Source organism: Rhinoderma darwinii, chromosome 5 (genome assembly GCF_050947455.1).
Source record: "Rhinoderma darwinii isolate aRhiDar2 chromosome 5, aRhiDar2.hap1, whole genome shotgun sequence".
Lineage (NCBI taxonomy): Eukaryota > Metazoa > Chordata > Amphibia > Anura > Rhinodermatidae > Rhinoderma > Rhinoderma darwinii.
The window spans coordinates 21,913,227-21,940,940 of NC_134691.1; positions in this window are offsets into that span (position 1 = coordinate 21,913,227).

Here is a 27,714-nt window from a genome sequence, read left to right on the forward strand (position 1 = left end):
TGCACAGCCACCTCTAATATATGTGGCTGTTATAAGGGTTTCAGAGGTCGGATGAGGTCTACACAAATGTTTTTGTCCGGGGTCCCCACCAACCCTAATTTGTCTCGGATGACACGCAAAATACCCTATGGGTCCATACCCTACCATGGTATGCCTCCGATTCCATATAGAGACATACAGTATGTAGGTTTTTTGTCATGGATTTTGTTCTGCAATGTTGCCATAATACCTCCATAACATGGTGCCATACAGTGGCACACAGAGGCCTTACGACTCTGTAATACAGACCCACAAGGATGCCACGTGCCACCCTACAGGCTCCACCATATGCTTGAGATCCAAGACGCAGCTATATTCTTGAAAATCATAGTGTTTCATGGGCAATATATCCCAATTAGGCTGTAACAGAGACTAGATCAGTGGCAAAGCAGCGTGAATTACCTGGCAAATAAAAGATGATAAAACCCTTATGGGAGAGGAGAGAAGCGCTTCATCTAATTAGCAGAACTAATTACCAGTTTCTTCAAAGTGAACAGGATGAAAACTTCTCGTTGCCTCGGCCCCACAGTTATTAACGGGTTATTGAATAATGACATATTATACCGAATGACTTGACTTGATTGGCAAAGATGACGGTGAGAGTGGAATGAATAACAAGGTAGAGATGATTAAACAGGTCATTACATATTCCGCACCCGTGCTTGTTGTGTATAATTCCTACCTGTCTAGAAAGAGGATTGACTTGCGGAAATGTACGGAAACTGATCTGCATGTATCATCCTCATACTGTGCTCTAAGGATTATGACTTAATAACAAATTTCTAATGTTTCCAATTTTTTTAATAGATTTTCTTGCATTTACGTTTTTACATCAAGGGATGATCCTTATGTATTTACAACTGAACCCCACGTTAAAACCGTCATATGCAAATACACCCCAACATGGGTGTGGTTTTTGGGCGTCACTATATACTGAGTGTGATTTGCCTCAGACGGGCAATGACTCCCTGAAAATCAGTCAGTTTCCTTCGGCTCTTAACGCTCGGTAGGCCGGTAGTGCAACAAGTCCAGTTAATAAATGTAAGGGCCTCTGGTTCTCTGCTGCCTTGCCCGCCGGCTCCAATCCCACATTTGACGTAGTCCTGACTCTACTGCTGTTCCTAGGACTGGCAAAGGAGGACTATCCAATCCAAACATGAAGTAATCTCACTGGGCACGTAGTATCTTGTTATGTAAAATGAACATTACTTGCTGTTGCCGGTGAAAATGTTTTACTCGTACCAACCTTCTATTGAAAACATTGGCTAGGCCACTGGTCTACCGGCCTGGTGGCAACCCTACCTGCGCAGTCAATCTAAGGCACTGGGACTTAAAGGGTTAACCTGTAAAATTGGGGCCCGAGTGGTGCAAGGCCCATGCTGGGGTGTCGCGGAAAAGATGGAAAGGATACCAGGAGATTTGTGGCAATTGAGCTTTACTAGGCTGGTGTTAAGGACACACCCGGCTGTAGCAGGAAAATCAACATCATTATGACAAGCACAGTCTCTTAGTGCAAGTTCACACGACGCTCAAAAAAAAATAACAACATGTAAACGTGTCAAATACGCTAGCGGTTCTTGTGAAGCAGTTTTTAAAATACAGCTGTTTTTGACATGTTTTTTGCATGTTTTTTTTAAGTGTTTTGTGCACGCTTTCTGTGCATTTTTTGGCGCCAAAGAATTGACCTGATGCTTTTTTTTACTCAACTAGTCTTTGAAATATGCTCACTTAAAAAACCCGTTGTATGTACTAATGGCACACTTTCCTATTGATTTGAATGAGAAGCTTAATTAAACATTTTTTGATGCATATTTCGGCGCATTAAAAAGCGCCAAAATCAGCGACGAATACACGCCGTGTGAACAGGGCCTAACATATGGCGGTTCAGGCTGGTGATTGATGGCTGTCTTTTTTTGGCTCATAGTCAAGGGCGCTTCTCATTAAAGTGGTTTTCCACTACCGGACAACTGATAACCTATCCACTGGAAAGGTCATCAATATATGATCGGTGGGGGTCCGACACCCGGACCCCGCACCGATCAGCCGCTCTGGCTGCCTCCGAGCGCCGGACGTACATGCCGGAAGCAGTTGGCTCCGGTTATGGAATAGCGGCCGAGCTGCAATACCACAGCTCTGCTCCTATTCAAGTGAATAGGAGCAGAGCTGCAGTTCGGCAGCACGACCGCTATGCAATGTACGGAGCCAACTGCTCTGTATATTGCATATGTGCAGGCAGCCGGAGAGCTGATCGGTGCAGGGTCCAGGTGTCGGACCCCCGCTGACCATATACTGATAACCTATCCGGTGGATAGATCAACAATTGTCCGGTAGTGGAAAAACATTTTAATACAGGGAATGGTCCGGCTATTTCAGGTCTACTAAGCTGCAACTGGCTGCTCTGCACTTGCTGCTTCCACTCGTCTCAGGCTAAATTCCCTTCTTCTCTTTGAACAGTCATAGAGTTAAAGAATAAAATTCTGTCTGGATAGCCTTAGGGGTGTGCCGGTCATACCTCCTGTACGATTGGCACATCCCTAAGGCTATCCAGCTGTCACTACTGATGGGGCTCCACTGGCCCTGATGGCCCTCAGCCTCTTTAGTTTATTAATTAAGCAGTGTTACTTTGTGTCACCTTATAGCGATGTTATTTGGATACAGAAAGATTGTATTATTTAGACACTATATGGTATAATGTTATAGAACACAAGTCTGGCCTTGCCTGCAACCACCACTAGGGGGAGCTTACACGCAGAATTTACAGATTATTTTTTTCGCGACACAGTAGAGCTGTATAAATCTGTATTCAGTAAGCTCCCCCTAGTGGTGGCTGCAGGTATTTAGCTCATTTGAGCAGGACACAAGTGGGCTATGGGTATTAGAAAATCCCTCCTGGTTCACTGTCCTTCACCTACACCACTACTTTCGGAATGGAGATGGACCCCCTTAGCTCCTTGCTGAGCACAGAAATCAGTTGTATATTTTGCAGCGAGAACAAATACAACTCAGTAACAAATAATCCTGATTTGATTATCGAGATATTACCATACAGACATTTTTCTGTTCTCTCGCTCTTCAATAAGACGCAATTGTTGCTGCATTTCATGTTGGGGTTTTATTTTACTCAGAGAATTTAACATGTGGAAGTTGGCGGGGGGGCTTTGTAAATCCTTTAAATTAAGTTCTTTGAAACGTTCGTTTCGCACACTGGGCTTTTATATTTGATTTTGCAGATTAAAGTAAGATTATTTTTAGCATGTAATTCTTGTAAGGAACATTTCGTCTCTCGAGACTTTACAAATATAACAGATGAAGGTAACAACAAACAAAGGCACGGCGACCTTCTACCGTCCAGAATCTATCACAGGCGCGACGGAAAATCAAGTGGGAATTCTAAGAACATATTTGGGTCTGAACTGCAAGGATATGAAAATCCTGGACTGACAGTAATTAGTAATGTCCGACAGGTGTATACATCAACGAAAGCAGATTAAAGAAAAAAACATAATCGTTGTATAATGCAACTCTCTAATATACTTTATATTCCAATTTCTCACCATTTTCAATATCTCAGCTGTCATTGAATGGAAACATTTCTGTTTATATCTAGAGGCTGACACAGGTGAAATCCTCAATAAGAACGCTATTTTATGTCTTTTGACGATGATCAGTACAGGTTTTCACTCTTTCGACGTAAACAAGAATATTACCATTCACTGACTGCAAACAGAGATCTTTAATATGGAGAAGAATTGAAACACAAAGCATTTTAGAAACTTTCAGACTTATTTATGATGAATGACAATAAATAAGATTTAGGCTATGTTCTCAATTGCGTAGTGGCTTCTATTCATAAAGGATGTCATGACATTATTCCGGTTCCGTCGTATAACGGCTTCCACCTGGGCCCAACAGACCCGAGTGACTTACAATGGAGTCCGTCAGGGTTTGGTAATGGTGCTTGTCGCTTTCATGGGTAGAATATCGCTATTTTTCCTGTAAAATCTGATGCAATTTGCGACGGAGACGCCGAATGGACTCTAATGCAAATGTGAACAAAGCCTTATACACAGAAAATTGGAAAACCTCTCTAATGAACTATTAAGTGTAGCTGAATACACATCTACAGACCTCAAATACACCAAATAGTTAAACTGAAAAAAAAATCCTATAGTCCGAGACCTTATCGTCTGGATAACCTGATAATCTGGCATGCATCATACATAGTCTATACCAGATTGACAGGAATTGACTTGATGGTAGAGGGTCCATGATGGCAGGTCATGGGCGGTTGGGTCTTCAGCAGTTTCCTGACATCTCCTTAAAGAGGTTTTCCAGTACTTTTGTATTGAGGGCCTATCCCTAGGATATCAATATCATAAAAGTGGGGGTCCAACTACCGACACCCCCAACAATCAGCAGACTGAAGGGGCCGCATCATTCATCTCCTCTTCATAGCTTGCCAGGCACAGCGTCGCACACATCCTGGCTGTGTCTGGGATTGCAGTTTCGGTCCCATTCAGCTGATCGGTGGGGGAGCTGGGAGTCGGACCTCCACCGATCTGATACTGATGACCTATCCTAAGGATAGCCCATCAATGTAAAAGTCCTGGAAAACTTCTTTAAATTCACAGCAATCTCTAGAAACATTTGTGGTGTCCAATGTTTTGGAATATCTGATAATCCAGCATCTTGGAGGTTTTCTGCTGGGTGTCATGTCCTTGGGGGTTTCCCAATGACGGATGTTGACTCTCGGCTAATACACTCTACTCGCAGTGACCTTTTCCACAGATGATTGTCTAGACTGGATATAATTGTAACAAACTATTAGGCTATGTTCAGACTTGCGCTAGTGCTTTCCTTCACTTTTTGATGGCAAAAATAGGCAACGATCTACTCTATTCTTGCTTTCAAACTGACAGAAACCTCAAAGGAAACTTGACGGATCCTAATATAAGTCAATAGGGGAGATTTGTCAATACTGTTTTGGAGATGGACGGAATAAAACTAGACCATACAGGTAAGAACTGCACCAAATTAATCCCAATGCTGCACGATGCAAATGTACGAATAATTTATTTCTTCTAAGTATGTCTAAAATTCTGTATAGGGGTCAGACCTCTGCTTTCCTGCACACCGCCGTAGAGTTACATGATAAAATACAGTTTATTTGCAGCAACCACTAGGGGGAGCTCACTGCATAAGGTTTATACATCAACCCCTGACGAAGCACCAGCGAAACGCGCGTTGGGTTAAGCAGAGGTCCCCCTCCTGGTCTTGATCTCCTATTTATCTTCTTATACGCAGGTGTAGGTATACTACTTTACATGTCGTTTTTACTTTGATGGTACCTTATATATATTCTCTATACTTATTTATGTGTTCATCTGTGCAAAGCGTACCATGCCTAGTACCTGCTCATTAATATGTACTTATGCACTTTAGCCATATATAGGTTGTGTCAGACCATTTTTACATCTGGGGGGCTACTCTGCTTTTACGTTCGGATTCCGTTTGTGTTCGAGGGTACATGGCATTTTAGTATGTCTAAGTGTTATACGTTGTCTCCATGTGTCTAATTGACTTTAATAAAGATTATTTGTATTTTTTCAAACACCTGGTCGTGACTTGTTTCTTGTTCTGGTTTAGTTTTAATTAGTCACTAGGACCACTAGTATCATTCGGGGTATTATTCGGTTTGCTAAGGTTTATACAGCATAGCTCCCATTGCCGGGTTATTCCCAACACAAAAAATGATGGCATATCGTAAAAATAAGCCATCACTTTGCGTGACTGGAAGGGTCCGACTGCAGGGACTGCCACTAATCCTTAGATTAAAGGTGCCACAGCAGTACTTTAGCACTGTTGCCCCTTTAATGTATTTCACAGCTCAATTCCAGAGAATAGGTCCATGCTGATGTTTCCTGCACAAATGCTGACCGGGATTGCTGCCATGAAGTGACAAACTGAGGAGAGGACGCAGCACTAAATTCTAAAATAATTCTGTATGCATTGAGCCCCCCCTAGTGGTATTAATGGCTCCAAAGGGGTTTCCAAGTACTAGCAACCTCCCCCCCCGTCCGAGAGTGTTACTGAATTACTCTGATTCACAACAACATTTCTACTATATGTACTATCTATCTATCTATCTATCTAATCTGTCTATACTATGTACTGGATAGATAGATAGATAGATAGATAGATAGATAGATAGATAGATAGATAGATAGATAGATAGATAGATAGATAGATAGATAGATAGATAGATAGATAGATAGATAGATATAGATAGATAGATAGATAGATAGATAGATAGATAGATAGATAGATAGATAGATAGATAGATAGATAGATAGATAGATAGATAGATAGATAGATAGATAGATATACTGTATGTGATGAGGACTAATTGTAATTTTTATGTATTACATGGATAATTTGCTTATAAATGGACAATTACAATTAACATTATTTTTAAATTGTGATGCTGTCCCTTTAAATGATCACCCTATCTAGAATCTGGAACCAGTTCCTGTTCAAAATAAAGAAAATCATTTATGCTATTGAGAAATGCCAATGTGCAGCGTGAATAGTGGCAGGGTATCACGTGTCCCTCTGGAGTGAGCTGTTTTTTGTAGAATCCCTCAGTCCTGGTTTATATGAAGTATCACAGCTGTGCAAATGCGCATTATTGGAGCCAGACTAGAATGCATTTACAAAGCCAGGGCTCCGGGACAGGCAATCTGCTGACCTGGATAAGGCTTAAAATTGGGATCTGAAATCTGACCAGTGTTTTATTAGGGTATGTGCACACGAGAAGTGGCTTTTACGTCTGAAAAGACAGACTGTTTTCAGGAGAAGACAGACTGTTTTCAGGAGAAAACAGCTGCGTTGTTTCAGACGTAAAAGCTCCTCCTCGTATTATGCGAGGTGTCTTTGACTCCCGAAATCTTGAACTGCTCTTCATTGACTTCAATGAAGAACGGCTCAAATTACGTTGCAAATAAGTATCCTGCATATAATGTATATAAGTGTCCTGCACTTCTTTGCCGAGGCAGTCAATTTACGCGCGTCGTTTGACAGCTGTCAAACGACGACGCGTAAATGACAGGTTGTCTGCACAGTACGTCGGCAAACCCATTCAGATGAATGGGCAGATGTTTGCCGACGTATTGGAGCCCTATTTTAAGACGTAAAACGAGGCATAATACGCCTCATTTACGCCTGAAAATAGGTCGTGTGAACCCAGCCTTAAAGAGAAATGGAATTATATACAGAGAAGGGAAAGTCTTGTCTAATAAACATGAAAAATAGCTCTCCTCCAGAAGGTAGAAAACTGTCTCTTTAGTGCCACCTATAGGTGACTACTCTGTAAGTCAACATCTGTAGATGGGTGCCTGTGGTTTGGCAGATAACCCGAGTTTCAGAGCTCTTTAAAGTATTTATTGTTGATTTACAGAGTACTCTCCTATAGGTGGAACTGGCAGTTTTCTTGCTTCTGGAGGAAAGCTATTTTGCATACTTTATCCCAGGGTGCATTGTACAGAAAACGTATTACCAGCTGGATCTCCATGAGGAGAATCATTACCTTTCAATTGGAATAAACAGACACAGACATCCCTCACTGCACAGTTACTCCACTTAATAATAGCCCTTTGACCATCATATAGTGAAGGTGTACTGACTTTATAATGGTTGGATCAGTAGCATGGATGTGGAGGATCATGAAGGGGGGAGACTTGGAGTACTACCCCTGTCACTTGGACTACTTCTAGAAGACATGCTCATCAAAGTGGATCATTTTTATTGTAGAGCAATTTAATTAGCTCTCATGTAGTCAGAGCAGGAATAAATTGGGAACATGGGGCAATTACCTCAGGCCTTCATCATAGAGTCGCATAGCAAAACCTGGGTTCTATTTAGAGCTTCAATTAATGTACTACATTCTTTTAAAATTACATTTAATATCCACTTTTATTTTGCAATACATCTTTATATGGCTTGGAACGTCGAATGCCCTGCCTTCCTTCACGCAGGAAATGAAAAAACTCTGTCTGCCTGCTGCCACCACTAGGGGGAGCTCACGGAATACAGATTTATTCAGCTACTACTTTTGTGCTTAATGGGAGCTATAAAAATCATCAGGCAGTGAACTCCCCCTAGTGGTAGCTGCAGGCAAACCCTATGACTGTCTGTTGGGAGAAGAAGAAGCTATACAGTGCTGTGCCCCTTCTCACAACAGGCCTTTATAGCAGTTGTGTGGTCTGCCTCTATTGTAGGTCCACCAGTATGGCCTTCCCAAGCAGGGAGTAGGCTTCTAATCTGATGAGTTGTTCCATACCTACCAACATTTGCTTCCCCATTCGTGGGACAGTTATAAGCCCCACCCCTGAGCAGCCGGGGAATGCATACAAAACACATAAAAAATTTGCATAAGAACTATTCATTTTAGGACCTGTTCGCAGGACAATCCCATGAAAAATAGGATGTTTGGTAGGTGCTGTTCAGTGCATTTATAAAATAACATTCTTATAGGATGCAGGGGCAAGCTGCGTGAGGGTGTTGTCAGGGTGGTGTCAGGGAGATCTCAACAAGTCACTCTGCCTTGGCCAGGGAATTTAGATACAGGGCTAGGGTAGCAAACAAATTATTTTTCTTGGGTGAAGAAAAGCTGAGCTACAAATCTGTTGTATTTGATTGTCATCAGTCACTGTTTGTTGGTGTTATTTGGGTCTGTATTTAGTATTATATCAGTTTTATATGCATTGTGTCCTATATTATTAGTACATGCTTTATTTCTATTATTTCTGTGTTTATTTAAAGAGATTGTTGAGTTTAGAAAATGTATGAATTTTACTGCAACGTCTGGATTAGATTTTGCACCATATACCATACTTGCCAACAGTCCCGAATTTGCCAGAACTGTCCCGGATTTACAGAGACAGTCCCGGCAAATTACTGTTCTGGGACTTGTCCCGGCAACTGCTACATTCAATTGTATCTGTGTCCTCAGGAAACAGATACAATTGAATACTAATGCAGAGCAGAAAACTATCCGCTTCCTGTTCTGCCATTCACTCCTCCTGGAGAGCCAGAATCCTCGGCCAAAGCGTTGCCGATGACCTGGCCAGGGATTCCGCTCATAGACGGAGCCCCTGACTTCACTGTCCTTATAAGGGCAGTGATGTCAGGGCAGGGCACCTCCTGCAGCGGAATCCCCGGCCAGAGCATTGCTGATGCTCTGCCTCGGATTCCGCTCATACACAGAGCCCCTGACATCACTGTCCATATACGGACAGTGATGTCAGGAGCAGAGCTGGAGTCCCAGGCAGAGTGCTAGTAGCGCTCTGTCCGGGACTCCTGCTCTGGAGTTGCCCCTGACATCACATTCCGGTCCAGGAGGATCCCCTGACGTCACTGTCTATGGACAGTGATGTCAGGGGCTCCTCCAGCAGAGGAACCCAGCCAAAGCATGGCATCTACAGGGGGGCTGTGTGGCATAATCTACAGGGAGGTTGTGTGGCATCAAGTACAGGGGGACTGTGTGGCATCATCTAAAGGGAGGCTGTGTGGCATAATCTACAGGGAGGGCTGTGTGGCTTTATCTTCAGGGAGAGCTGCGTGGCTCTTTCTACAGGGGGTCTGTCTGTTATCATCTACCGAGGGGCTGTATGGCTCTATCTACAGGGGGCTGTGTAGTTCTATTTACAGGGGGGCTGTGTGGCACTATCTACATGGGGCTGTGTGGCTCTATTTAAAGGGGGAATTGTGGCTCTATCTACAGGGGCCTGTGTGCCACTATCTACAGAGGGCACTATGGCACTTTCTAGAGGAAGCAGTGTGTGGCAATATCTACAGGGGGGGGCATGTGGCATTATCTACAGGGAGCAGTGCGTTGTTCTATCTTCTGGGGGTAGTGTCGATCACCATCTACATGGGGCACTGAGTGTGGCAATATCTACGCTGGTTTTTACACTACCAGTAGTGATCAGCACATATCTCCTAGCCCTAGTGATAAAGTGAGATATCACCTGCCTGTATACAACCAGAAAACCAGAGAGAGTTACTGGCTACCAAAATAGTTGTCAGCCAAATTAGTGCAGAAACTTTTGAAAGCCACGCCTCATACGACACACCCATCAAAGATGCCCCACCCTAAGTGTCCCTGGAAAAAAATTAAAATGTTGACAACTATGCATATAATGTTGCAGCTTATAACTTTTTGGACCAATTACTCTAATGTCTTTAATGATAATATGGCTTGTGGGGGTAAAGAAACGGTTAGTGGGTAGAATATGGGGGTCGCAATCTCCTGCACTATGACACTGTTTGTCCTCCCTTCAGCCAAAAATGTCTGATTCATGGATTTTAGGGACGGAGTAAAAATAAAAAATAAATTAAAAAAACAAACATACAGGGCCTATAGGATGCAAAGGACATAAGTTGACGACCTTAGTTTGTAGGGAAGTCCTGTTTTGTCCCAACGATTGTAACATTGCCATACAGCCAGTGGTGCAGTTATAGGGGCCGCAGTTGTGATCTGGTTCCAAAGCCTAGGAGGCCCACAGGTACCACAGCCACGTCTAGTCCTTTACGGCGGCATATACAATGTCCTGATGCAAAATCCTGAGCTTGTGTGCAACAGCGCCTGGAAGTGAAAAGCCAGGTGCAAGGACTAAATAAAAGGGTCTGAATTAATTTTGGTGTCTGGTCCGTGTGTTTTTTTGTTGTGCATTCATCCTAACATTCACATGGTTGTGGTAAATGCTCAGGTGCGCATTCGAGAGTTTGCGATGGGGACAAGCACTTTCTAGTTACACCCCTGATAAGTAGATTATAGGGACTGAGAAAATATATGAAAAAGAAGAAACAGGACCTTGGATACAAGGGAAAGAAGATGATGGACCTTGTAAAGAAGTCCTGTTTGGTCGCAGAATTTGTGACATTGTCATGCAGCCGGTGGACAGAAGCCTAGTGCCGATTAGTCCTGTTGGTCCATTAAACATATGCTTGTACCCAGGCCAGATAGACGGAGTAGTCTGGTGGGATGCAGGGTAATGAAACATTGGCAGGCATCACTACAATCAAAATTATTATTTTGTTCTAATGCCCGAAACTATTTGGCCGACACGGATATTTCTCAGTAATCATGATCAAGCTTGTTTGAAATGCATTAGTCAGATGTGTAAATGTGTCATCTGTCGAACGCAAATAGCATTAGCCGTTTTTTTCGCACGTCATAGAAAAACGAACAATGTCAAGGTGATGCTGACAGGTGTCCTAAACGGATACTCTCATGAAGACAACCTCTGTCCATATGCCCTATTAGTGCATATGGATGTCATTCAGGGCATCGACCACTTGGGACTGACTCTATGAGCCAGAACGGAAAACTGCTGTGACAAACCCAGCTCATCCATTTGAAACGAAAATAAGTATTCGGCACACAATGCTATAGTTGAAGAAAATCTTGTTTTTATTTATGAAAATATTATTTTCATAAATAAAAACAAGATTTTCTTCAACTACAACATTGTGTGCCGAATACTTATTTTCGCTACGATTGGGTTGGGTGACCTATTCGTGCACCTATTAAGTCTGGTGCGATCTCCTACTGGGGTTCACCTACTTGTGTCACCCACTATTACTACCTCCTTATAATCAGGGTCACTAGGGTTATGCCTAGTTCCCCTACCTTTTTTCTATATTAACGTTAGTCTAATTGCTTTGCTATTCAGTAAGGGAAAACAATTGTAAGTAAATAAAGGTAATATTTATTAATACAAACACTAATCACACTTAGATATAAAAATACACCAAACACAGTAAATAATCACAGTGTAATATCAGTGCATTCCAATACACATAACAACTTAATATGTATTGAATACACTGACACTACACGGCACAGTAAAAACAAAGTATCATAATCCTAATCTATACCACCACCCACTTACCTAAACATACATATATACGTTGCGTTACAATACATAGACAAGTTACGTTGTAATTCTCACACGCTCACTATTTCTGTCCCATTCTCTCCTAAACAACTGTCCCTGTACACTGAGGGTTAACAAGAGAGGTGGAGAATAAAGGGTTACCAGGGAAGTCAGGCAAAGGGTTAACAATGGGAATGTGCAAGCAGGGGGGAAAGGGTTAACGAGGGATGTCAGGTCAGCAAGGGTTATACCACGGTCAGTGGGCCCCTTTACCTACTGGTCCCCTGTTCAGCTGTCCAGGTGGCACACATGGTATATCCGCCCCTGGTTAGAAAGACAGACAGATGCTAACACTGTACTGTATATAACTTGACCATTGACCCCCATCCTCCACTACTCCAACACTCATCTGTAATGTAGGTGACCTTCTAGAATCCCCTGGCCTTACAGTTGTCAGAGTTGTCAGCGTCGACAAAAGCAAGAAGGGGGAATCTCTAAGGACACCAATGGTGCCGACCCCCAAAAGCGAAGTACAAAATTTTTGCTGATTAGTAATTGAGGCAATTTTTATCCCATGTTGGATTAGCAATCCCGACCATATATATATATATATATATATATATATATATATATATATATAGGCTCCACTAAAGTAGATCTATGTGTTCCCAAAATACTAACTCACATAGATGGCTCTCATTTCCTTCTGCAGGAGTCCACTTTACTCTTGATTTAGCTTCTCCGCCTCTGGACCAAGATAAATATTTTCTTGTGAATTTATCAGGACTATAAAGCATCTCGCTGACAGCTCATCACCTGGTGACTGAGCCAGAAGCCATCCTTCACCTGTATAACAAATGAGATGTATACACAGGGAGCCGAAGAAGTTTTTCCGTTGCCCTGTGACGCTATCTGCTGCATAGTCTGATATCAAAATTGATGGCGTGCCATGGAGAAAACCCATTACAAAGTGCTATTTGTATCAGACACTTATTATTTCGGGGGAATGAAAAATAGCTGCCAGAATCCTCTCAAGGAAAGAAGTTAATCAGATTAAATGAGAACTTTAATACAGAGTTTAAAAACGATTCTGATAAAAAATACATTATGCTGAGACCTGCAAAACGTTATCTGCAACACCTGTCAAAGAGCGCTGACCGGAGATTTGTATAAAGAGCTCACTGCTATGGTCGGGGAACTTAGTCATATAATTAACCCCTTACTTTATCTTTAGACCATAAATTCGACAATAAAGCCGATCGCAGGAACTCCCAGCGATCAGCGATTTCCCATTAAAATCAGTGGACTGTTCATGTATTGCACTGACATGCCAAGTCTTCCAGAGTGAGAGACGCTCTTTGTAGCTGCTCACCCCCAAACTGTCTGGTTGATAAGGGTCCTGACTGTGGGACTCTCTTCTTCAGAGGTCTAACCTAAAGCTCCTGGGGCCCACCATGTGTCATTTATAATACTGGTATTATCTTTTGAGGTAGAGCCCGTGTGTGAATGCTAGCTCTGCGCCGCCTATTGCTATGCCTGTGTTCCTCAATTAACTCAGTATTCTAACCCCTTTAGGCCAGGATCACATGCGCAGTCTTGGCGCAGTTTTTGGCTTCATTTTTTAGCCAAATACAGGAATGGACACACAAGAAAGAAAAGGCACCAGCTTATTAATGCTTTTTCTTCCTTTTGGATCCACTTATGGTTTTGCCTAAAAAAAACGGAGCCAAACACTGCACAAAAACTATGTATGCGATCCTGGCCTAAAGGGGATGCAATACTGAAAAAATGCACCAAAAACTGCATCAAAGCTGTGTATGTAGTCCTGGCCTCAATTGTAATTTCACCCTTATCTGTCCCCGGTCTCCACATCTGTGGGGCTAAATAGTAACAACCAGTTTAGGCCCTATTTACTGGCTACTAAAGGGGTTGTTAATCCGTCCTCACCTATCAAAAGTGAAGAGGAAAGGAGCTATTTGGCTCTGAAGTCGCAGACTAGTAGATGTTTGGATGTTCATCTTGAAAGGTGTAGGTTCCCAAATTGGTAGCAAGATGGAAAGCATTGTAGAGGTGTTTTTTTTAGAACTTTTTAAAACCTAAAAAAAATATCAGATTGATATGACATCACTTTGATGTATCGTGTGTGAAACCGACGCCTTTTAAAGCCAATCTGATATTTTTTTTTTTAGGTTTTAAAAAGTTATAAAAAAAAGGTGTCAGCTGTAATAAAAAAAAACTGAAATCTTGCAGCAATAGGTGGAATCGTAGATAACTCCAGTCCTGACTGTTCAACCCCTTAGATGCTGTGGTCAGTAGTTTCCTCTGCATCTAATTGGTTTCTCAGAGATAGCAGGCATGCCGTTGGCTTGCGATGGCAGGCAGGGGCCTTACAAAGGCCGACAGGCCTGCCATGTCTGTGTGTAACACTAAGGGCATGACCACACATGGCGGAATTCCTCCGCAACTGTCCGCATCAATGCCGCACAGAATCTGCGTTGCAGATTCTGCAGCGGATCTGCACAAAATGTGCAGAAAATTGATGCGGACTGGCCGCTGCGGACTGCAGGAAAAGTGCTTCTCTTCTCCCTATTCAGTGCAGGATAGAGAGAAGGGACAGCACTTTCCCTAGTGAAAGTCAAAGAAATTCATACTTACCGCCCGTTGTCTTGGTGACGCGTCCCTCTTTCGGCATCCGGCCCGACCTCCCTGGATGACGCTCCAGTCCATGTGACCGCTGCAGCCTGTGCTTGGCCTGTGATTGGCTGCAGCCGTCACTTACACTGAAACGTCATCCTGGGAGGCCGGACTGGAGACAGACGCAGGGAGTTCTCGGTAAGTATGAACTTATTTTTTTTTTTACAGATACATGTATATTGAGATCGGTAGTCACTGTCCCGGGTGCAGAAACAGTTACTGCCGATCGCGTAACTCTTTCAGCACCCTGGACAGTGACTATTTACAGACGTCTCCTAGCAACGCTCCCGTCATTACGGGAGCCCCATTGACTTCCTCAGTCTGGCTGTAGACCTAGAAATACATAGGTCCAGCCAGAATGAAGAAATGTCATGGTAGTAAAAACAATACGCTCCGCAGCACACATAAGATCTGCGGACTTCATTGCGGAATTTTGACTCTCCATTGAAGTCAATGGAGAAATTCCGCCATGAGTCCGCAACCAGTCCGCCACTGCTCCGCAACAGACAGAGCATGCTGCGGACACCAAATTCCGCTCCGCAGCCTATGCTCCGCAGCGGAATTGTACGCATCGTGTAAACGAACACTGCTAAATTAAAGTGAAAGTCAATGGAGAAACGGCTCCGCTGCGGATTAACGCTGCGGAGTGTCCGCAGCGGAATTTAAGTGAAATTCCGCTATGTGTGAACCCGCCCTAAGGGTATGTTCACACGCAGAGTTTTCAGGAGTATTTCAGGACATAAACGCCTCAATATACGCCAGAAAAAACGCTAGCCAAACACCTACAAACATCTGCCCATTGAATTCATTTGGAAAATTTTCATTTAGTTCAGACGGGGCGTTTTTTTTTATGCCGCCATTTTAAAAAAAACAAACATGTCACTTCTTGAGCCGTTTTTGGAGATGTTTTTCATTGTGTCAGTGTGAACATACCCTAACAGGCATAATACATTGCAATGTTTTATAAAAGCAATTCAAGTGCCCTGGTGGAAATAAATAAGAAAGATTTAAATAAGGTTAATTAAAACAAAAAGCAAACAAACAAATCCTGTACAAATGTAGCAATCTTTAGCTTGATACTTAAAGAGGCTCTGTCACCAGATTCTCAATTCCCTATCTCCTATTGCATGTGATTGGCGCTGCAATGTAGAGAACAGTAACGTTTTTGTTTTTTTGAAAAACGTTTATTTTTGGCCAAGTTATGAGCAATTTTATATATATGCAAATGAGGTTTTAAATGGACAACTGGGCGTTTTTTTTTTGTATGTGCAACTGGGCGTGTATTGTGTTTTTAACTGGGCGTGTGTATGATGATGACGAATCAGTGACCAATCAGCATCATGCACTCCTCTCCATTCATTTACACAGCACATAGTGTTCTTACTAGAACGATGTGCAGCCACATACACAAGTGTCCTGATAATGAATACACATGACCTCCAGCCTGGACGTCATGTGTATTCAGAATCCTGACACTTCTTAATCTTTTCTGTGAGATTTCCAGCAAGGGAAACAAAATGTCGTTTACCTCGTAATCTCGCGAGATTACGCATGGCTTGCTGGAATCTCACAGAAAAGATTCAGAAGTGTCAGGATTGTGAATACACATGACGTCCAGGCTAGTAGTCATGTATATTTATTATCAGGACACTTGATTAACGTTAATGTCTGTGTATGTGGCTGCACATCTTTCTAGTAAGAACGTGATGCTGCTGTGTAAATAAGTGGGGAGGAGAGCATGATGCTGATTGGTCACTGAATCGTCAGCATCATACACTTCTATTCACAACGCCCAGCTAGTAAAACAAGTAAACACGCCCAGTTAAAAACACAATACACGGCCAGTTGGACATACGAAAAAAAACACACCCAGTTGTCCATTTCAAAGCTCATTTGCATATATATAAAATAGCTCATAACTTGGCCAAAAATTAACGTTTTTAAAAATACAAAAACGTTACTGTTATCTACATTGCAGCGCCGATCACATGCAATAGGAGATAGGGTTTTGAGAATCTGGTGACAGAGCCTCTTTAAGGCGTTAAATCTGCTTTGGCAAGAAACTTTGACTTACATTTTTAAATTGCTTTTCAATGGCTTTTTAAGTGTTAAGTGGTAAGTTTTCACGCTGCAGCGAGTTATCAGCATTGCTATATCTGTAGTGTTAGAAAAGAAATGTAGAATTACATGGCACCCATTTAGATGTGGAGTACTACCCATGTCACGATCCTTAGGGTAGTCTCCAATCGGTGGTCGTGTTTTTGTAACCAGAGATCAGACCCGAAGGCAACGGTACCAGGGAGCAGACAGGAAATTAAGTTACAAACAGAACGAAAACATGGTTGTAGACAGGCACAAAGACACTCAGACAGTGACATTCTCGAAATGCAAGATTTGAATCCCGCAGCCAGAGTGACGTCATTACGGCAACATAACCAGCTGATACTAAGGGAGCGGCGCCGGAGCTAGGCAAGGTGAGTAAGAAGTAGCTTTACATGCATTATTGATGAGCAATGCCAGGAGCATGCATAGACGGGAAACTATAGCAAAAAACAAGCTGGTGCCCCCGTTCTGATGTCACCACCATACTCCAGCATCCAACAAAAGGTGGGCCCAGCACTTATTCGTCCCACTTCTGATGCCCTGTTCGAAAGAAGGGTGGCATGACCCTCAGGCTTATTTCCTCGTCTGCTGTTTTGGTTGCAGTGCCAATGCTGAAAGAGTAACCAGTGGTTCACACCACCCTTGAAGATGGGAAAAACCTGAGCTAAGACCCCCACTCCTCAATAGGCCCCATAGCAACTGCAAGTGCTGCATCTATGCCATGTAAGCCATTTCCAATTGATGAACTCAGATATGCTACAATATGCTGTCAAAAATGCTACAATATATATATTCTCATATATTCCATAACAGGACCCACCCATTGACTAGTCCCTTCTTCCACCACTTCCTATACTGGTCACAGACATTATATTCTGGTCAATCTGGCGTCTATGGGGTCTCAAGAAAATTAACATGCAAAACATTAGATTTTTACCTGTCAGATCCTTAGTTCTCACTGTAAATTACCAGCGCCAATATACCTGGTAACTGCTTATCAATCCCCCCTACTGAAAAAAAACATGGACAATCAGCCAAGCCCAATGTCCATGATAATGGGGGTGATAGCTGTTGGCTGGACTATCCAGTCTATAGTCAGCCTTGTCCAAGGGGGTTCAGGTCTTCTGAAAAAAGCTTGTACCTCAAGTTTTGCTCACCTCATAACCAAGTTGCGTTTTTCCAATGCGTTTTTTTCATGCGTTTTGTGTAAAGCTTGATTGATGCCTGAATAGGCATAAGAATCCAAAAAGCTGTGGGTGCTCGTAGATCCTCCTGAGCTTAATCCTGTGTCGACAGCAGGTTTTGGTAACAAAAATAGTGTGAAGGAAAGGCAGATCCAGCACTCCAATGATTAAAAATTCAGTTTTATTAGGTCATGTTTAAAAGGGATAAAACAACAATCCCGGGACCACGCTTACGCGTTTCAGACCACTAGGGTCCTTAATCATAGCTTGCTCTAAGCAGATAAAATTCACAAATATATAGTCAAGAAAATCTATCATGTGATCAATTTGGGCTGGGTTTAAACATTTTAACCCTATCCAATCAGTACCAAAACTTGTGTCGTAGTTTCCTCTTGGTGTTTGAAATCATAGAATTATATTATGGGAGTAATCTATATTCTCACAAATAGCGCAAAAATAAATGACTGTCACAACAGAAGGAAAAAATTACATACATCAAGTGAATGTATATACATCTCTTAGTTACATTTCCTTGACAAAAGCCTGGTATGTTAGTAGACTAATTAATTTAGATATCAGGTGTGCATTGACGTCAAACATGATTGTAGGGTGTTTTACTTATAAGCGGTTACAAAAATGTAGATATATGTTCGTAAATGACAAACTGTTGTCATAATATTTTGCTGTTAAGAATGACAAAAACATTAAACATCAAGAACAATTAACAATCATTGTTAGTATGGAGTTAACTTTGTAAAAAATATATATTGTTCTGAAATGAATAAACCTCCTAGTTTTTCAAAAGCAAAAGAGCAAAAAAGCAAAAAAGCGAAATTAACGCACCTCCGTTTTGTCTCGATCATTATATACAATAATAAGTGCATGGTATCTACTGAGAAAATGAGTATAATTCAAATAGAAGAAATGTTGGTAGAAAAATAGAATAACTACCGCAGACAGTGGAATGTAACCACGGTATCGTGTGCGTGTGTATATGTCCTATTCATATGAACTCCGTGGTGCTGAATGAACAGCTCCAATTATTTGTTTAAATGTATTTATAAGAGTACTGATTTTGAAATAAAAAATAAGAGATGGATTTTGTTTTGTTTTAATGGATATGTATGGACATCCTATTATATAGTTTGCTTAAAATATGATATAATGAAAAAATGTAGAAATGGCTTTTCTAAATAAAAAACAATCTTTTTAACTGTGTCAAAGATGCATTATTATGGTTACAACAGAAGTGTGTCATGCAACAGTAACAATTTACAAATATTAGTGATCAATATAATCCAATTTACAGCCATTAGTGATCAAGATAATATAAAGTAAATTTAAATTTACTGGTGTACTAAGGAACAGAGATTTTTCTCATATTTCGATCAATGGAAATGTATATATATATAACAATTCTTCAGTATTATTAAACAAAAAAAAAAAAAAAAATTTTTGAACAAGTGTATTCTAAATGTTGAGACATATTTATGATCTGAAATTAAATTGATTTAAACATATCAATTTATTTTTTTAGAGCAATTAGTTCAAGTATTATACATGTTTTTGAATTGCCTGTCACTGCTGTCTCCGTGGTGCTGAAAGGACAGCTCCCCTGTGAGACTATTAACAGAGATACTGACAATAGACGGAAAAACAGCGTGTGATCTAAAAAAGTTTATAGATATTTTAACATAGTATAGTTAAACTAGAGTGAAGTATTGAGTCCATGATGTTAAACAGAGAGTTTCACTTGATAATTCTTTTGAAGAAAACTGAAACAATTTTAATTATGAATAAATTTTTTTGTACGTTAGTGTTTACTAATATACTTTAGTTTGACTTGGATGTAATATTGATATAGATAACAATTTGATAGTGACACTATTTATGATTTAATCATAGATTTAGAACTATGGTGAATTTAAAGATATGTTTTGAGAAAGATATGTTTCGAATTATTTTAGTAAATATACATTAAATCATTCCTATAATTCATGCCCTCGGGAAAGCGAGTGTCTAGTTTCAAAATCCATAGCGCTTCTCTATTGAGCAAAAGTTTTCTCCAATTTCCCCCTCTTTTTGGACAGTATACTCTTTCCAAACCACAAACTTTAAATGAACTAATATTTCCTTGATGTGTCTCTCGGAAATGTTTCGCCGCTCCTGAAACATTGATTTTATTCAAGTTCTTGATATCTGCTATATGTTCAGCTATTCTCTTTTTTAAAGGTCTTATAGTGCATCCTACATATTGCTTGTTGCAGGTATTACAAGATATAACATATACCACATATGTAGTGTTACAATTAATAAAAGATTTTATAGAAAAAGAGATTTTAGTTGAAAAGGATGTTAAATTGTTGGAAATCATCATGTATTGACAAATGGTACATCTGTTGCCTCCACATTTACATGAACCTGTGTACTTTAGCCATGTGTTCGTTTTATCAGAGGTTTTTGGAAAGATGCTAGGTGAAATTTTGTTACCTATTGTGGTTGAATTTCTGGCCACAAAGTTACAACCTGTTCTTAAAATTTTCCTGAGATCCTGATCTTTGTCCAAAATTGGTAAATATCGTTTCATAATGGATATTATTTTATTATACTCGTTACTGTAAGGAGTGGAGAAAGTTAAAGATTTAGTTTGGTGATTGCTTCTTTTGGGGTTTTTTATTTTAGGACACAATAGTTCAGATCTGGATTTAGCTGTTACTTTATTTTTTGCTTTTTGCAATATTTGTTTGGAATAGCCCCGTGTCATGAGTCTATTGTCAATGACATTGCATTCAGCAAGAAAATCAGAACTATGGGTGCAAATTCGTTTTGCACGTGTATATTCTCCTATTGGAAGATTATTAATGACATGTTTTGGATGTGCACTCGACGCATGTAGGATTGAATTACCAGAAGTAGGTTTACGGTATAAACTACTAACAATATTAGGTTCTGAAGAGTCACCCGTTAGTGTGATATCAAGAAAGGATAAAGATGTTAAATTTTTATTGTATGTGAACTTAAGATTATCTTCATTATTGTTTATATATATTACAAAGTCCTCAATTTCTCTATATGGACCTGACCAGATGATCAATATATCATCAATAAAACGACCATAGTAATGTATATTATTTGCAAATGGATTAGAATTATTATAGATGTAACGTTCTTCCCACCAAGTTACATATATATTAGCTAATGAAGGGGAAAACTTAGCCCCCATAGAGCATCCCAAACTTTGCAAATAAAAGGAATTATCAAACAAAAAATAATTATGTTTTAATAGATGGAAAGTGACACTAAGAATATACTCTTTAAGATCGTCTGAATAGTTAGTATATTTTTGTAGTTGGTCACTAAGGGCTATAATGGCTTTATCATGTGGAATGGATGAGTATAAAGCACTGATGTCACATGTAACCCAACTAAAAGTATCTGACCACTTAAGTTTATCCATTATTTGAAGGACATTCGTACTGTCTTTAATATAACTCGGCGATCTTTTGACAAGAGGTTGCAGTAGATTATCCAACCACTCCCCCAAACGTTCATTTAATGAGTCTATACTGGAAACTATTGGTCTTAAAGGTGGTGGAAAAATTTCTTTATGGATTTTAGGGAGAGCGTGGAAGATAGGTATTACTGGAAAATTTCTATTCAAATATTTGCTCTCTTTTTCTGAGATAATACCCAAAGAAAAGCCCTCTTGAATAACTTTGATTAGTTTGCTTTTAAAAATGTTAGTGGGATCTGTGTCTAATTTCTTGTATGTATTTGTATCTTTTAATAATTCCATAACCAATTTTTTGTAGAGTTCAGAATCCATGATGACTACTGACCCTCCCTTATCTGCATTTTTTATTGTTATATTTTTGTTTTCATGTAATTCTTTTAAGGCTAAATTTTCCCCTTTCGATAGATTATAAATGGGAATCTTTTTCTCTTGGTATAGAGATTTTAGAGCTTCCTCTATAGCCATTTGGAAGTCATCCATAGCATTAGATCTGCATGTTAAAGGATAAAAATCAGGGTTAGATAAAGAAATTTGGTTAGTGGGAGAAATTAACAGTTCCATGGAAGTAGAGCTTTCTTGTTCCAAGGTTTGCAGGTTCATTATCGTTATCTGTTCTTGGAATGTAAAGTCGTCAAAGTCATTTGTTGATAATATATTACTTTTCATTTCCGATGGTAGAATAGTGTCTTCTTTCAAAAAATATTTTTTGACAGTTAGTAGTCGTACAAATCTATTGACATCAATTAAAGTTTGGTATAGGTCAAAACTTTTGGTGGGTACGAAGTTGAGTCCTTTTTTTAATACCTTTAATTGGTTAGGATTGAATATGAATGCTGATAAGTTCACAACTGAAAAATCATTGTTGTGATTTATAGATGAAGTAATATTCATATTTTCTCCATGCATAAGGATATCATGATTGATGTGATGAAGATTTGAGGATCTTATGTTAGGATCTGTATTTTCTTCATATGTGCTGTTATCTTGATTACTGTGATGAGGAATTGGGGATCTTATGCCTTTGTTCACACTTATCATTTGTAAATTCTCCTTTTCGGATACCTGCTGTTTCCTCTTGAAGGTTCCTCTAGATCTTCTCGTGCGCGTCCGCGTCCGCCTGGTTCTAAAAAAGTAGTTGTACGTGTGTCTCCAAAATCCCGTGACTGTATTTTTCCCCGTAATGATGGTAAAGACCCCCTTGGGGTTGCGGTTAAGGTGGTTCCCGAATAACCATCTGAATCTGATGCTACATCCGTGGAGTCATGGTCGGAGGACGAAAAATTCACTCTGTTCGTTTGTTGTTTCCATTTTTTATCTTGATTTCGTTTTTTCAGAATGGATTGCAGTCCTGCGTTATTTCTGCGGAAGTTTTTCCAGGTGTAAACACTGTTTTCCTTGTAATCTCTAGTGTCACGTTCAAATTTATTACGCTTGACTCTCATTATATCTTCTTCCAAATTATATATGTTTTCCTTAATTTTGTTATTTAGATCATCATGATTGCTAAGATGGTTCAGTTTAATTAAATTGTTGCGAATTTCCCTTATGGTGGATTCAACATCATTCAATTTGTCTTTCTCATGTTTTATAATGAGATTCATGAGTTTAAGTGAAGCGTCACTGAGAATATCATCCCAATCAGAAGTGAATTGAGAATTATAGATAGTTGTAGGGGATTTATGGATACGCAAACCTCTTGGGACCATCTTCTTGTCCACGTACGATTGCAGTGTTATACTATCCCACCATATTTTAATTTGTTGGCTGAGGTTTCTTTCCAAATCATGCATTAATTTCGTTAGATTGTAATCAACATCATTGGTCAGCACATGTTTGTCAGAAAAAAGGGTGGCAGCCCGATTAAGTCTTTCTTGACTATTGATATCAATTAATTCAAAAGCTCTCAAGCTTGTGGATATCGGAATATTCGTTTCCATTGTGAAATGTAAAACAAAAAACAAGTCTGTGTAGACTGTCGGATGTAAAAGACTTAGTCCGATTTGACCATATAGTAATAGATGATACAGCTGGGATTACAATTAATTTAAGCTTACAGCATTGGTTAATCGTTTTTTTTCTCCAGATTGTGAGAAAAAAATCCTATATTAGGATTGTGGTATGGGGAGCCTTAAAACTAAGGTAATGACGACCAACAAAGTGAAAAGTGAAAAAAGCTTGTACCTCAAGTTTTGCTCACCTCATAACCAAGTTGCGTTTTTCCAATGCGTTTTTTTCATGCGTTTTGTGTAAAGCTTGATTGATGCCTGAATAGGCATAAGAATCCAAAAAGCTGTGGGTGCTCGTAGATCCTCCTGAGCTTAATCCTGTGTCGACAGCAGGTTTTGGTAACAAAAATAGTGTGAAGGAAAGGCAGATCCAGCACTCCAATGATTAAAAATTCAGTTTTATTAGGTCATGTTTAAAAGGGATAAAACAACAATCCCGGGACCACGCTTACGCGTTTCAGACCACTAGGGTCCTTAATCATAGCTTGCTCTAAGCAGATAAAATTCACAAATATATAGTCAAGAAAATCTATCATGTGATCAATTTGGGCTGGGTTTAAACATTTTAACCCTATCCAATCAGTACCAAAACTTGTGTCGTAGTTTCCTCTTGGTGTTTGAAATCATAGAATTATATTATGGGAGTAATCTATATTCTCACAAATAGCGCAAAAATAAATGACTGTCACAACAGAAGGAAAAAATTACATACATCAAGTGAATGTATATACATCTCTTAGTTACATTTCCTTGACAAAAGCCTGGTATGTTAGTAGACTAATTAATTTAGATATCAGGTGTGCATTGACGTCAAACATGATTGTAGGGTGTTTTACTTATAAGCGGTTACAAAAATGTAGATATATGTTCGTAAATGACAAACTGTTGTCATAATATTTTGCTGTTAAGAATGACAAAAACATTAAACATCAAGAACAATTAACAATCATTGTTAGTATGGAGTTAACTTTGTAAAAAATATATATTGTTCTGAAATGAATAAACCTCCTAGTTTTTCAAAAGCAAAAGAGCAAAAAAGCAAAAAAGCGAAATTAACGCACCTCCGTTTTGTCTCGATCATTATATACAATAATAAGTGCATGGTATCTACTGAGAAAATGAGTATAATTCAAATAGAAGAAATGTTGGTAGAAAAATAGAATAACTACCGCAGACAGTGGAATGTAACCACGGTATCGTGTGCGTGTGTATATGTCCTATTCATATGAACTCCGTGGTGCTGAATGAACAGCTCCAATTATTTGTTTAAATGTATTTATAAGAGTACTGATTTTGAAATAAAAAATAAGAGATGGATTTTGTTTTGTTTTAATGGATATGTATGGACATCCTATTATATAGTTTGCTTAAAATATGATATAATGAAAAAATGTAGAAATGGCTTTTCTAAATAAAAAACAATCTTTTTAACTGTGTCAAAGATGCATTATTATGGTTACAACAGAAGTGTGTCATGCAACAGTAACAATTTACAAATATTAGTGATCAATATAATCCAATTTACAGCCATTAGTGATCAAGATAATATAAAGTAAATTTAAATTTACTGGTGTACTAAGGAACAGAGATTTTTCTCATATTTCGATCAATGGAAATGTATATATATATAACAATTCTTCAGTATTATTAAACAAAAAAAAAAAAAAAAAATTTTTGAACAAGTGTATTCTAAATGTTGAGACATATTTATGATCTGAAATTAAATTGATTTAAACATATCAATTTATTTTTTTAGAGCAATTAGTTCAAGTATTATACATGTTTTTGAATTGCCTGTCACTGCTGTCTCCGTGGTGCTGAAAGGACAGCTCCCCTGTGAGACTATTAACAGAGATACTGACAATAGACGGAAAAACAGCGTGTGATCTAAAAAAGTTTATAGATATTTTAACATAGTATAGTTAAACTAGAGTGAAGTATTGAGTCCATGATGTTAAACAGAGAGTTTCACTTGATAATTCTTTTGAAGAAAACTGAAACAATTTTAATTATGAATAAATTTTTTTGTACGTTAGTGTTTACTAATATACTTTAGTTTGACTTGGATGTAATATTGATATAGATAACAATTTGATAGTGACACTATTTATGATTTAATCATAGATTTAGAACTATGGTGAATTTAAAGATATGTTTTGAGAAAGATATGTTTCGAATTATTTTAGTAAATATACATTAAATCATTCCTATAATTCATGCCCTCGGGAAAGCGAGTGTCTAGTTTCAAAATCCATAGCGCTTCTCTATTGAGCAAAAGTTTTCTCCAATTTCCCCCTCTTTTTGGACAGTATACTCTTTCCAAACCACAAACTTTAAATGAACTAATATTTCCTTGATGTGTCTCTCGGAAATGTTTCGCCGCTCCTGAAACATTGATTTTATTCAAGTTCTTGATATCTGCTATATGTTCAGCTATTCTCTTTTTTAAAGGTCTTATAGTGCATCCTACATATTGCTTGTTGCAGGTATTACAAGATATAACATATACCACATATGTAGTGTTACAATTAATAAAAGATTTTATAGAAAAAGAGATTTTAGTTGAAAAGGATGTTAAATTGTTGGAAATCATCATGTATTGACAAATGGTACATCTGTTGCCTCCACATTTACATGAACCTGTGTACTTTAGCCATGTGTTCGTTTTATCAGAGGTTTTTGGAAAGATGCTAGGTGAAATTTTGTTACCTATTGTGGTTGAATTTCTGGCCACAAAGTTACAACCTGTTCTTAAAATTTTCCTGAGATCCTGATCTTTGTCCAAAATTGGTAAATATCGTTTCATAATGGATATTATTTTATTATACTCGTTACTGTAAGGAGTGGAGAAAGTTAAAGATTTAGTTTGGTGATTGCTTCTTTTGGGGTTTTTTATTTTAGGACACAATAGTTCAGATCTGGATTTAGCTGTTACTTTATTTTTTGCTTTTTGCAATATTTGTTTGGAATAGCCCCGTGTCATGAGTCTATTGTCAATGACATTGCATTCAGCAAGAAAATCAGAACTATGGGTGCAAATTCGTTTTGCACGTGTATATTCTCCTATTGGAAGATTATTAATGACATGTTTTGGATGTGCACTCGACGCATGTAGGATTGAATTACCAGAAGTAGGTTTACGGTATAAACTACTAACAATATTAGGTTCTGAAGAGTCACCCGTTAGTGTGATATCAAGAAAGGATAAAGATGTTAAATTTTTATTGTATGTGAACTTAAGATTATCTTCATTATTGTTTATATATATTACAAAGTCCTCAATTTCTCTATATGGACCTGACCAGATGATCAATATATCATCAATAAAACGACCATAGTAATGTATATTATTTGCAAATGGATTAGAATTATTATAGATGTAACGTTCTTCCCACCAAGTTACATATATATTAGCTAATGAAGGGGAAAACTTAGCCCCCATAGAGCATCCCAAACTTTGCAAATAAAAGGAATTATCAAACAAAAAATAATTATGTTTTAATAGATGGAAAGTGACACTAAGAATATACTCTTTAAGATCGTCTGAATAGTTAGTATATTTTTGTAGTTGGTCACTAAGGGCTATAATGGCTTTATCATGTGGAATGGATGAGTATAAAGCACTGATGTCACATGTAACCCAACTAAAAGTATCTGACCACTTAAGTTTATCCATTATTTGAAGGACATTCGTACTGTCTTTAATATAACTCGGCGATCTTTTGACAAGAGGTTGCAGTAGATTATCCAACCACTCCCCCAAACGTTCATTTAATGAGTCTATACTGGAAACTATTGGTCTTAAAGGTGGTGGAAAAATTTCTTTATGGATTTTAGGGAGAGCGTGGAAGATAGGTATTACTGGAAAATTTCTATTCAAATATTTGCTCTCTTTTTCTGAGATAATACCCAAAGAAAAGCCCTCTTGAATAACTTTGATTAGTTTGCTTTTAAAAATGTTAGTGGGATCTGTGTCTAATTTCTTGTATGTATTTGTATCTTTTAATAATTCCATAACCAATTTTCTATAGAGTTCAGAATCCATAATAACTACTGACCCTCCCTTATCTGCATTTTTTATTGTTATATTTTTGTTTTCATGTAATTCTTTTAAGGCTAAATTTTCCCCTTTCGATAGATTATAAATGGGAATCTTTTTCTCTTGGTATAGAGATTTTAGAGCTTCCTCTATAGCCATTTGGAAGTCATCCATAGCATTAGATCTGCATGTTAAA